This window comes from Ambystoma mexicanum, chromosome 6p, assembly GCF_040938575.1.
Source record: "Ambystoma mexicanum isolate Mex_15411 chromosome 6p, UKY_AmexF1_1, whole genome shotgun sequence".
Classification (NCBI taxonomy): Eukaryota; Metazoa; Chordata; class Amphibia; order Caudata; family Ambystomatidae; genus Ambystoma; species Ambystoma mexicanum.
Genome location: NC_090935.1, coordinates 1,195,856,635 through 1,195,871,171, shown reverse-complemented (window position 1 = coordinate 1,195,871,171; position 14,537 = coordinate 1,195,856,635).

The window sequence follows — 14,537 nt, the reverse complement described above, 5'->3', positions numbered from 1 at the left end:
AAGCACACAGAGACAATAGGGTTTTAAACTCTACCAATCCTGTGTTTCAGGCCCAGTCTCCAGTCGAGTAGACTCCAGGGAAGGGTTTGAGGTCATAAGAGATCAGAACAGGCTGAGTGACGTCCACGTGGATACCAGGTGAGCGTTACAGTCATGAGGGTCTGACTGAAGCCTGCCAAAAAGTGCAACTCTTTGTACGACTCCAATCTGGCTGCCGTTAAACGTTAGTGCAGAGCAGCAGAATGGAAATGGGGATCTTCAGGTGCACCCTATGACAAACTGGCCTGCTGAATTCTTCAAAGGCAACATAGACTCTACATCCACTCCAAGAAAAAGGTCTACTTTCAAGCCCGCATCCCTGCGGCATCTAACAACATGGCTGAACTTTTCAAAGTCTGCAAGAAACTGGCCAACGCTATTGCAGCTGCATCCTCTACTGCACCCACCCAGGCCCTTTGGTCGGCCCTAGCCTCACATTTCACCACCAAAACACAGGACATCTCTCTCTTCTCTCCTTCCTGCACCAAGATCTCTTGGATGCCTCTCGACCGCCCTTCTCCCCCTCTTCTCTCCGCCCTCTCCCCTGTAACACCTGATGAGGTCTCTAGACAAGTCCGGTCTATGAAAGCCTCTTCCAAACAGGTGTACCCCTCCAAAACCATCAAGGACAATATTGACACTCTCGCACAAGCCTTGGCTGACCTCTGCAACCCTCTTTCGCCACTGGAGTTTTCCCCTTTCCTCTCAAGCAGTCTCTTGTGCACCCTCTGCTGAAAAAACCCTCTGCCGACCCGTCTATTCCAGCAAACTATTGCCCAATCTCTATCACCCCTTTCATGGGAAAACTCCTGAAGAAGCTGGCTATCACTCAACGTACCCGCCACACTGAATCAGTTGGTTGTCTCCATGACCATTAGTATCCAGAGGCACAGAAACTGCTCTTCTGAACACCCATGAAGACCTTCTCTCAAATCTTGACTCTAACACTCCCTCTGTCCTCATTGTTCTCGACCTCTCTTCTGCTTTCTATATGGAAAACCACAGGATCCTGATCTCCCGTCTCTGTGATACTCTGGGCATCACAGATCATGTGCTGGCATGGCCTTTCTCTCTGATCAGCCCTCCCAGGTGGAACATGGGTCCTTTTTCCCCTCTATCACTCTCTAAACTTGTGGTGTCCCACAAGGATCTAACCTATCCCCGTAGTTCTTCAATCGAAATGGACCCCTTCGCCCACAGGATCTCTACCTTTACTTCTAACTTTCAGTGTTATGCAGCTGACACGTAGCTCTCTTTCAGTCTACCCTCTGCCTCCTCCTCCTTCTCGCTCATCCCTGACTGTCTATCTGCAATTCAGTCTTGGTGTGCTGCTAACTATCTCTGCCTGAATGCCAGTAAGACTGAGATCGTCCTCATTGGGACCCCTGCTCCCGCTTTCCCACTTTCACTCTGGCCGGGTTCCCTTGGCCCTGCACCCTCACCTACCAATGAGGCAAACAATCTAGGGGTCATCTTCGACTCCACTCTCTCCTTCTCTTCTCACATCTCAGACATCTCCAAAAAGTCCCACTACCAACTACACCTCCTCAGAGGCACTCTACCTTTTCTCACTCTCCCCCATAGGCTCACCACCTGGAGAGCCCTGGTTCTCTCTAGGCTGGGCTATTTGCAACAGCCTCTTACTCAATCTTCCTACTCTCCATCGTGGACAACTCATCGAGAACAGAACCGCAAGACTTATCCTTGGCCTCAAGCCCAGGTACTGCATCTCTCACATACTGAAATACCTCCACTGGCTCCCGGTGGCTGCAAGGATCACATCAAGACCCTCTGCATAATCCACAAGGCTTTCTGGGGCTGGGCCCAGCACTATCTACAACGCTCCCTTCCTAAATACTCTCCCTCTAGAGTCCTCCGCTCATCCTCATCCAACTCTCTGCGGGTGAGCCGCTTTCACAAACAGAGATTTAGGGATCAATCTTTATCCTCTGCAGGTCCCCCCCTCTGGAACAGCCTCTCTGCCTCTCTCCACCTTGAGTCGAAGCACCTTAAGTTCAGGAAACTCCTCAAGAGCTTCCTCTTCTCTTCCGCCTTCTATCTCCCTCTCCCCTGTTAACCTCATTCTCTTTCTCTCCACCCTCCTTTCTACTTCTCCTCCCTAACTCTGTTCAGTTTTTGATGACTGGTTGCCTGGTTCACACCCAGAGCCTTACAGTCCCAGGCTGCCCGGCCAGTCTTTGCACTTGCCTCTGGGCCGCTGCACTATGTTCAGCATTACTGCACTTTCAGCTTACGCTCCATGAGTGGGGCAGCCTCTGGGTTGCCCCTGGGCTGGACGCGTGTGTTCCCCCTCACCCCTTTTCCTCGTACTTCCATCTGTACGCATATATGTCCTAAATGTACTAGGACCAGTAAGTTTGTCTGTCCTGCCCCCCCCCCCAAATTTTTGGTCCCTCCTCCCTCGCTTGGTCACAACTGTAACACTTCATGCACTTGCACTATGAGAAAGGCCTAGTATGCTAGTTTTTCTGTTAGATCATTCGGAAACTTCAAGGCATAAGAATGATTACTGTATTCCGTTGTTCCATTCCTGCCTTGAAGCACTTTGAATGTACACAATGGGTGGTCCTGTCCTCTGGAGCTTTTGGGTACTGCACGTGGTTTAAGGCAGTAAATTATTTTACCTTCCTAGGTTACCCCTGTAAGGCTCAATTGATCCCTAACATGAGGGGAGAAAGCAACCGTAAACAGTTAGCAGGTTTTTTATGGTAGCCTTTTTATTTCTTAAGTGGCTTTTTTTCCTTATTAAAGATTTTTTAAGAAAAAATCAAGCATTCAATTCAAATCGAAAATTAAAGTGAACAAACAGGTGTAAACATGGACATGTACAGTGAGGTGCCAGGATTTGACATTTACATAATTCGGTCAAAAGGCTGGTCTAGAACTGTGGTTTTAAAAACAAAAGAGGAGGTATACAATTTCCAATTTCAACCTTACATAGATCGGTATACACAGTGTGTCCCAATTTCTTGTGTTTTTAGAAAAAGTCGGTAGGAGATGTGTACATTATTATTTCGTAGCAAAACAAAACGTATCCTCCTAGTAGCATTGTTGTGGATTATTATATTAGAATACAATTTCTTAGCATACAATACTTTTTTTAAAAGAATGACATTTACTGTGTTGAGGTAGTACAGAGATAGTACTGGTGGCCAGCTAAGGCTGGTCCAAGACCGAGAGAGACTGGTCTGACGTCTGTTAGTAAAATAAAGAGAGTTCAGTGTGTTTCTATGCTGTGGTCTTACAACAAATTGCCACTAGAAACACTGACGTTTCGATTGATAGAAAGTTTCAATCTTCATCTGGGGCCTTTGTATGTTCAGGTCTCCCTACGGGAAAGAGAGGAAAGAGAGACCACTTAGAGTGGGATACCTGAGTGTTTCTGAGAAAGTCATATAGTGTAAAAGGAAAGTATAGTTAAAAAGGCACTAACATAGTGCTGTTAAAAACACTCTCAGTGAAGGGCTGAAGGCCCAGGCAGTCTAGCAACTGACCTGTCCCCTGGAGCAGTGTGGAACCTCCTGTGGCTCCAGAGGTGGGTGGGGGTACAGTGTTCAATAAAGGAATGCTGGGGAAGTCCAGTATGGATGCTGGTTTTAATAGGCAGCCTTGTATGGATCCGGGTGCCTGGTGGGTAACCCTGCAGGAGAAGGGTAAGACAAAACAAAATGGAGGCCACCTGTTAGGGTGCTGTGGTGGCTAAAGGCTGCAGGGGCGAAAAATAACACCTGCAAATATAGTGACTGACTGATCTGGGTGTAGAGGGCCCTGATCCACACTCAGATGCTCATAGACCTGAAAACAGAGGAGACCAAATTCATCTCTGACGACACTATAGCTAATGCCAGAGAGAAACTGAAAGAAATTGATAAAACATTCGATACTTTTATGACCTCTACTCTGGAGAAAAAACATAAAAAACTAGCTAAAGATATAAAAAACTTTAAATTGGAAGCAATCTATCCATATCTCTCTGATGATTACAAAGACAAAAAAGAAAAGGAAAGAACAGCCAAACAGGGAGGCTTTAACAGGAACCGTCGCAAGGGAGTTTCATTTTCAGGAGCGTCTAGCTCCGACTCATCATCAGATGACCAGCAACAACCTAGAGGAAGAAACCTGCACATGGGCCAATTCCAACCACCACCTCCAATGATGCCTTTTTTAGGGCAAGGGGGCCCCAGAGAAGGCTACTGGGGACCCCCACCACCACAAATGCACATGCCATTCTTTGGGTACCCTCAGTGGAACCGCCCCAGCAGGGGCAGGAGAGGCAACAGGAGACGTTGAATACCATTCCCATCTTCAACTTATCAGGATGTCCACTTACAGAAGATGAAAACACATTATTAACAAAAGGACTATCATTTGTACCGACCAGCACCACGGATTGGTTTAAAATTGATGGGGAATTCCAAAACTTCTTTCGGTCCATCCGGAGAAAGTTTTCCTTCATGGACCAATATGCTACCCACACCATAGAAGACACTGGTCTCAGACTCAAGTCCAATTTCAATCCCAGACACAATCAGCTACCCTCGTCCATCCTCACCTTTGAAAAATGTATTACATCAGAAATTGAAAAACTTCAAAAGCCAGAACAACACCAGAGAAAGAACCTCACGAATGGAGAACGCCTAGCCCTCAAAACTCTCGCCGCTAATGAAAATCTGGTTATAAAAGCGCCGGACAAAGGCAGAGGAATAGTGATTCAGACCATAGAGCAATACAATATCATGGTGAAGACACTTTTAGACAATGGCAACAATTATAAAAAACTACAGAGAGATCCCACCGACATGATCAAAGTGAAAATACAAGAAATTACCAAATTTGCTTTCGAAAGAGAATGGATCACGGAGAAAGAGGAGGCCTTCCTCAACACGACAGAAGGAAGAACCCCCGCCTTTTACGCACTCCCAAAGCTTCACAAAAACAGCACCATACCACCCGGGAGACCTATAGCATCAGGCTGTGGCTCAATTTTGGAGCCTATCTGTCAATTCATAGACCACTTTCTTAAACCACTCTGCCAACAAACAACATCCTACCTGAAAGACACCATGACAACTATCACTGTCTTTGAAAACCAACCCTTTGATGACAACAGGAACCAACTAGTCCCGATGGACATCAAAAGTCTCTATACTAGCATCCCGCAAAACCAAGCAATTGAATTATTAGACGACACCTGACTCTACACATGACACAAAGGAGGGTACCCATACATTTCATCGTGGAACTTCTAGAGCTAGCACTTACTAACAACTTCTTCAGCTTCAATGAAATATTCTATCTACAAATTTGCGGTACTGCCATGGGCGCGGCATATGCCTCCAGCATAGCTATCATATATATGGCTGAGTATGAACAAAGTTTCATCTTCAACACCAACAACCCATTTAAGGACAGCATCTATTGAAGATATATAGATGATATCATCTTTATTTGGGTAGGAGAGAACAGTAAACTACTTAAATTCTTTACATGGATCAATAACCGTTCCGAGGACATACAATTCACCATGGAACACAATAATACGAGTATCCACTTTCTGGACCTCAAAATTAGTTCTGACAACAACCAGCTGAAGTGTTCCATTTTCAAAAAAGAAACAGACAGAAACACCATCCTCCATTACAATAGTCACCACCCAAAAAACGTACGTCAAAACTTACCTTACGGACAATTCCTTAGAATCCGGAGGAACTGTACTAACACAGAAGAATTCAAGTTCCATGCCAAACTTCTCATACAGAAACTGGAGATGAGAGGATACCCCAAAAAACTGCTCAAAAACACTATGAAGAGGGCCCTCTACACGCCCAGGGAAACACTGCTTACCCCGAAATTACATGACCCAGGGACAGAGAAAACATTGGCCTGCATCTCGACTTTTGGAGCAAATACCTCACAATTCAGACACATGATTAAGAAATACTGGCCCATTGTTCAACTTAGCCTACCCGACGAACCACTACCCAGGATGGCCCTAAAAGGAACAAAAACCTTAAAGATCTATTAACGCATGCAAGAACCCAACGAAAACGCACAAGATCCACCCTATCGAACATGAGGGAGATCAGAGGGCACAATCCATGCGGCACATGTCAGGCTTGCAACAAGACGAAAAAAATGAAATATTTTCAAATAGACAAGGAATGGGAGCTCCGCCAATTCACCAACTGCAAGACTACCAACGTGATCTATCTGATAGAATGCACCTGCAAACTCAGATATGTAGGCCAAACATCCAGACCAGTCCACAAAAGAATTAGTGAACACAAATCAAGGATTAGGTGTAAAGTACATTCAGCACCGCTGGTTTCCCATTTCATTGAACTACAACATCCACATGATTCTTTTAAATGGTGGGTGATCGACCGGGTCACAAGCACTACCAACATTACCAACTCACTAAACTACAAAGAATCATGGTGGATATTCAAACTAAAAACCCTGACCACTGGTCTCAACGAGGCTGCCCCCATGGACTACCAAAATACTACCTGAGCCCCCTTTTGGCATGCACTCTATACTCCATGCCAGCATTTAGGGAGGCAGGGTCTCATCTTCAGCCCCCACGCCATCCCACCCACACCTTTATTGTAATTTGAGGTGTCCTCTCAGAATGGCCTCCTCAGATCCAGGTACAGGCACACCTTTCCCCACTAGGGGGCGTCCCACATCCCACCTGGTTCTCCATTATTCGGGCCAGGCCAGTCACACCCCTATTTACAGCAAAGAAGGCCGCATAATATTATGTTGCAGGGTGTCCTCCCCTCCCCTGCATGCACTGCTTCACAGCCCACTTCTGTAATCTTACACAGGCCGGGGACCGCGCGCCGCTCATAACGAGCGCTGCATCACCATTGGTTGCCAGGGACGCCATACCTTGGTCACCATGTCTGTGCGCATGCGCGCAGCGGCAACACTGAGCCGCGAGTGTCCACGCATGCGCGGACACAATAACGCTTCCCGCGAGCACATGCGCAGCTATATCTTCCTGATACAGCTTCTTCCCAGTGTATCGTGGACTCCAGCCATTATACCACAACTACGGCGACGGCGCCCGAGCTGTACTCTAGCCCCAAATTACACAGGTGAGAATCCTCAGGCCCCCCTCATTTCATCAGGGCCCTCTACACCCAGATCAGTCAGTCACTACATTTGCAGGCGTTATTTTTCGCCCCTGCAGCCTTTAGCCACCACAGCACCCTAACAGGTGGCCTCCATTTTGTTTTGTCTTACCCTTCTCCTGCAGGGTTACCCACCAGGCACCCGGATCCATACAAGGCTGCCTATTAAAACCAGCATCTATACTGGACTTCCCCAGCATTCCTTTATTGAACACTGTACCCCCACCCACCTCTAAAACCACAGGAGGTTCCACACTGCTCCAGGGGACAGGTCAGTTGCTAGACTGCCAGGGCCTTCAGTCCTTCACTGAGAGTGTTTTTAACAGCACTATGTTAGTGCCTTTTTAACTATACTTTCCTTTTACACTATATGACTTTCTCAGAAACACTCAGGTATCCCACTCTAAGTGGTCTCTCTTTCCTCTCTTTCCCGTAGAGAGACCTGAACATACAAAGGCTCCAGATGAAGATTGAAACTTTCTATCAATCTAAACATCAGTGTTTCTAGTGGCAATTTGTTGTAAGACCACAGCATAGAAACACAGTGAACTCTCTTTATTTTACTAACAGACGTCGGACCAGTCTCTCTCGGTCTTGGACCAGCCTTAGCTGGCCACAAGTACTATCTCTTTACTACCTCAACACAGTAAATGTCATTTTTTTTAAAAAAAGTATTGTATGCTAAGAAGTTGTATTCTAATATAATACTCCAAAACAATGCTACTAGGAGGATACATTTTGTTTTGCTACGAAATAATAATGTACACATCTCCTACCGACTTTTTCTAAAAACACAAGAAATTGGGACACACTGTGTATACCGATCTATGTAAGGTTGAAATTGGAAATTGTATACCTCCTCTTTTGTTCTTAAAAACAAAGTTCGAGACCAGCCTTTTGACCGAATTATGTAAATGTCAAATCCTGGCACCTCACTGTACATGTCCATGTTTTCACATGTTTGTTCACTTTAATTTTGGATTTGAATTGAATGCTTGATTTTTTCTTAAAAAATCTTTAATAAGGAAAAAAAGCCACTTAAGAAATAAAAAGGCTACCATAAAAAACCTACTGTTTACGGTTGCTTTCTCCCCTCATGTTAGGGATCAATTGAGCCTTACAGGGGTAACCTAGGAAGGTAAAAGAATGTACTGCCTTAAACCACGTGCAGTACCCAAAAGCTCCAGAGGACAGGACCACCCATTGTGTACATACATTTTGAACTCCAGCCCACTATATCTTGTCCAGTACCAGGGCTGTCCCTCCAGTTACAAAAATTGAAGCACTTTGAAGCACTCCACCTTTGTATAAGCGCTGCATAAATAAACAATTACAATTACAATGACAATTACCTTATTGAATAATAACACTAGGATAGAAGCCCAACGCTCAGGATCTTTCTTTAACACCGCATTGGGTAGCCTATTAGGCCCAGGGGCTCTCACATTTTTTAGTTTTAATATCTTTCTTTCTATATCCTTCTTTTCTTATTATAATACCAAAACCTCTGCGTTCATTTTCTAGGGGCTCTTTACATTATGTCAGGTTCACAAAGGTCTTCTTAAATGCTCATTCCATTGGGTAGAACTAATGGGATTCACTACCAAATTTGCTTGATTGATTCTTTTTTTATTTGATTGATTCCACATTTTTTTGTAGTTTCTCACATTAAATACCTCTTTCAAATGCTGCCATTGAGCTTTCTTGTGGGGTAGCTTGCACCACCTTATCCACCTCTGCTACTTGTTATTGATTACCCTAATTGCCCTACCCTGAATGTTGGTCTTAAGCATACCAGATTTAATAGCCCTAATATTCCTGCTCATTTGCTTTTTGGCATTTCGAACATCTTTACCCAAGTGGTGCTTTGGCGCAGTTTTGTCTGAACTCATGTAGGTGCCTTTTTGCATTGCCTTCACAGCAATTTCTTCCTTCAACCATCCCTCCATTTCATCCACTGACAGACTACCAAAGAGATCCAAGTCAACTGACTTAGGATCCATTAGATATTCATGTACTTTCCATAGATTACCATCTGACCAACTTACTCTTTTGCCCCCCACTATTTATGTTAAGATCCCCAATTTCATCTTGCATTGTGGGTCAACGTTCAGCCTCAGTATTGTTAGATATTTTCAAGCTTTTCACCAGTGTCAACAGATTCTGATTTACAAAAAGGTAGTCATGGGTAGCTCTTTTCCCATGTGAATGCCATGTGCGCTGACCTGGACAATCCCCCTTCATTCTGCCATTCATGATAGCAAATCCCCAATTATGTAAATAGTCTCCCCAGAGTCTTGCCTGATAATTGGCTGTACCGTGTGCCATCATACCATTTGTGTTCACATTTTCTGTTTCTTCACAGCCTTTATGACTGACACATTGAGCATTCAAATCACCACCAATTATGACTGGGTCATTACTATAGATGTTTTTCCTAGATGTTAATTGGTCATTGATGTATTCAAATATTGATTCTGGTTGGATCCCGTGTGATGGGTCATAGATATTCACCACTGCTAACCGCCCCTTGCTCCCAGGGTATTCAATTATCACTGTCATAGCATTGGACTCTTCCTGATGATGTTGTGATCACAGACCTTTAGGTTTTTTTTAATATCTATGACTAAGCCTCCACTGTGTCTACCTCTCACCCCTTTCCTAGCAAACTTCTGGCATAGCTGAAAAACTTTTATATATAAATCTGTTGTTAACCAACATTCTTGCAGGATGAAAATATTGTGTTTTTGGAATGTACCTAGAGATCCTAGTTTGTCAAGGAGGTGACAGAAACCACAAGTGTTCCATGATAACAGACTTACATTTCACTTCTGCGGTTCACCTTTCATGGTGATAGTTCTTTTTTATTGTGTTTTAGTTTAGTTCTTTAAAACTTTTTACACAAAATACATTCCACTCCAATTCCTCTTCATTAAAAAAACGTACATTTATCTTTTTGTCATTAACCAGTGAGTCCGTTCCTTTGTATTTTTGTATCAGTCAAGATCTCCCAGTATTTTCTCGATAACATTTATTCCTGCACATGTTAGTCTTATATTATTTCCGTGCATGAATTCTTTCCACCAGTCCTCTGTCGTTCTTGTTTTAAAAAGTCTTAAATGTTTAGAAAGTACTTTGTTTCTTTCTGTTGAGACTGCCTCCCATTCTAGGAGAAGATGTTTTACTGACTCAAGAGTGTCTCTTTTGTTGCAAAAACGGCAGCTTCCATTATTCACTCCGCGCTGTCCTCTAGTATGCAAGTAGCCGTTTGTTGGCAACACATCCATTCGAATCTGGAGAAGTTTAGATCTATGAAATTTACTTGGGAAGTGTCATAGATATATTGGTAAGATATTGCTTTTCCGACTGGCATTCTCCATGTCTTTCATTGATTTAATTTCTCTTGTTTTTATCCAGTCGGAATCTTTTAATTTTCTTTTTACTCTTTCAGGGTTTTCAATTAATTCAGTTGTATTTGAGTTGATGTCGTCTAAATACGCACACCATATTTCCTTCCATTTATTCAATAGTTCCCCACTTTTACATATACCGTTTCTTGTCAGAATTCTGAAACCAATCACCACTTCTTTTACCAAGATCTTTCTCTGTAATAGTATTGATTTCCAACAAATGACCGAGTGCAGTGATTGGAGACCCAATTCTGCTCTTATTGCCGAGATTGGCAGACATCCTGGAAGCTTTAGTAGCGATTTCCAAAATTTACTTATAAGTGAGTCCCATATCTTCCTGCTTAAATTCAGTCCAGCTTCTCCTGCTTATGTTAGTATATGGTGATAGTTTCAAGTAGTAACTTCAAGGCTCACTGAATGTCATTTTCTGTAACGCCACTGTCATTGCTCCCCCAAAGAGGATTTACTGTGAAGCCCCTCTCTTGTCATTTCTTCACTTATCATCGGACCTTCATCACCATCCAATTCATATCCTAATTCACATGATTTTACACTGTGGTCATGGATAATTTTTGATGTTTCGATTACAGTACAGTGGATGAGAGAAACATTCTTATGAGTACATTTGTGGGTTCCACAAACTCAAAGTTATACAATTCTAATACTCTTAATGGTGGTATCATTCAGATTTGTTGAAATTATTCAGATCTATTTATGCGTCTTTTAGGGTCCTTTTGTGTAGTCCATTTTATAGTGAAAAAGGTTGACAGTGATGGTGTTGTCCCCAATAGTTTCCCCTTTTGCACAGCAACCACCTTCCTGTATCTCACCACAGGTTATTCACTATGTACCCTTGCCATAATTACCATTTCAGGGACCAATGGGACCTCTCTCAGAGTGTCATTTGACAATGTGCCAATTGACAAGGTGTATTTTGTCCCCTTTAGTTAACCTCCCCACTTACCATGTTATCTACATTTGCACAAACCAGCCAGCTCGTTAATACTTCAGGCTGGTGATTTCTGGCACAGCGTTTCCTATTCTCCTTTTTACTGTCGTTTTTGGAGGGTTTTTTAACAACTGTCTCTATAGTTTGTTTGTTTGTTTATTTATTTATAAAGCGCACCTCACTCTCGGGTATATGGGCGCATTACAAGAATATGCATTTTTCTTAGTTACAATACATAGGAATTGCAGGTCATAGTATAGTACAATACAATACAATATAATACATGGAAAAGTGGGTGGGCAAAACAAACCAAAAGTAGAACGATGCACTTGCACCATAAATTAGGTAAACGGGGGGCTGCAGTGGACTGGATGTTCTTGATACTTTGCCCAGGTATACCACTGTGAAATACGAAACAAAGAAGGGGGGTTTTCCAGGCTTGCTGCGCCGACACCAAAAGATACTACAAACTGCTACAATTGCAGGTTTATTGTGGTTTGAAAACAGCCTGACACGTGTTTCGAGCGATTCTTGCTCTTCATCTGAGGCTGATGGGTTTATACATAATACATTTAAGCAAAAATAAATTGAAACATACAAACAATTATGTATCATTGCGAAATTAATTGAAAGAAACATAAAATACAGGTTAGCCAGGAGGGACCTACTCCAACCAAAAAACGCATCGATTAGATTAGGAATACACAAGATTCGCCCGATTACCAGATACAACCAAGACAGTCACATTCTTTACAGAATTCTGAAAAAACACTGGCACCTCTTGCATCTGGATACGGAAATTTCCAATTGGATTGACCCATCGCCCAACCTCACATTCAGCAAAGGGGTCACCCTTAAGAACACACTCAGCCCATCTTTTATGCGCAATGAAAAGCACCCTAAAACATGGTTAAATCAAGATCAGTTTAAAGGGTTTCATAAATGCAGCAACTGTTCTATGTGTCCATATGCATTGGAGACCTCCAACCTTGTATTTAATTCTAGTCAGACACACCGGATTGAAACTTTCATTAATTGCAATACCAAGTTTACAGTTTATTGTATTATCTGTGTTTGCAATAAAAAATACATTGGTAGCACCATCAGACCACTTAAAACGCGGATAAGAGAACATCTATCTACTATAGCCAGTCAGGATACTAAATTTCGGCTTGCCAGCCATTGGCAAAAAGAACATCAATTGGATCTGAATCAAAACATTAGATTCGTAGGGCTTGTTAAAGCAGAATTGCCCCCAAGAGGAGGCAACTTGATCCTTAATCTGCGTAGACTTGAAGCGAGGCTCATTTGTAAATACAGGACAGTCTGTTCTGGTCTTAACTCAGATCATGAGCTTGCAGTTTTTTTATAAACTCTTTTCTTTAAATTGGTTCCACATTTACAATTTACCTTTGGAGGTGTTTAGAACTGGAAAACATGCAATATTTTCATTGTTCCTGCACTTTTATACTTGGTCTTTTTTACATGTATATCCGTAATCCACTATGCAATTCGTGCTAACACCTATAGCAATCCAAGAAATGCACATTCAGATTATCCTGCTATATTTCTCAGGCGTTTATGGAACAGAGCATTGAGAGTTTAAACTTTTAATCAGAGATGCACTGCTTGGACTAACTGTCCCCTTTTTATCACTTTCATTTCTATTATTCAGCCACTCTGACGTTGACCCGACACCTTGCCGCTAGTCCAATATATACATTTCTTTTCAATCGGATCGCTTAAAATAGTTCGATTATCTTTTTTCACACAATTATATGTAATTCTTCCTACATATATAATTAGGCCGACAATCTTAAGAAATCTTCGCAACAATTGCAATTATCGGACTGTGTATTCTTATTAATCCTTGCCTTGCGCCCAATCCTCACAGTTTAATTAGTAACTGGGAAATGTCTTATGTCCGGGGCATTCCCTTCATGCGCTGACAGCAATAACACCGCTTCAAGATGGCGAGTTCGCCCGCGGACGCTGCCGGCGCTTAGGCTCCTCCCATTGAGTTTTGCACAAAATATCAAGAATCACCAGGAGCGGACGCGCGAGAGGGGCTTGTTCCGTTCCGTCATTTTAGACCGCCATGGTGAGTTAATTGCATACAGTCCCTAAGTCTACAGTCATATTGGAATGAGCGCACTTAGTCAATCAAGCACCAGAGGCATGGTTGAAGGCACGCGCCATGTGAAAAGCTTTCTAATTCGTACTCTTTTATCCCCTTTCTTTTTTGCTCTCATTCTACCTACTCCTTACTGGGGTTCCCCAATGGATGTTCCTTCGTTGAAATTGCGCAGTCTAAACTCGTCACTGAAGAGTTTTCCGCAACAGCGAAGCTATAGAATTAATAAGGTATGTTCAAATTGATAGTTAACACTGGGATACTACTTTTACTTTAAGTATAGCAAGCATGTAAACATACCAATCCTCCTTTTTCTCATTGTATTCTAACAGAAATAACACTTGCAAGCCAAGGTTTCGTCTAAACAACCTTAAGGTATCTTTTAGCACTGTCTATCTTAGCCAATTGGTCATTTCAGACCTCAAAAGCCTGTGTTCACAATGCTCTAATAGCTTTGCTCTGTTCCTTTTCCCCTCTCTCTCTCTTTTTTCTTTCTCTATTCTCCGCCTATAAATCTCTCTAATCCCAACCGGGACCCATCAATTATAATCACGTATGTATCAACAACAATTGCAATCAAAATTGAATGGTATGGTACAAATGAATTTTCATTTAATTTTTCCCTCTCCCTCCCAATTTTTACGTGTTTAATTGAACTTTTTTGATTATGGTTGTTACGTGTCTTTTTGTATTATTGTATGGATATTTCCCCAAAAAATGGGTTGTTTTTTGTCGTCCTGCCCGTCCATGTGTTTTCGTGTTTAAAATGTCTAAATGTATATATTGGGTACGGGGTTGTGTTGGTATGCCAACCCCTCTTGTTTTCTCCCCCACTTCCATGTATT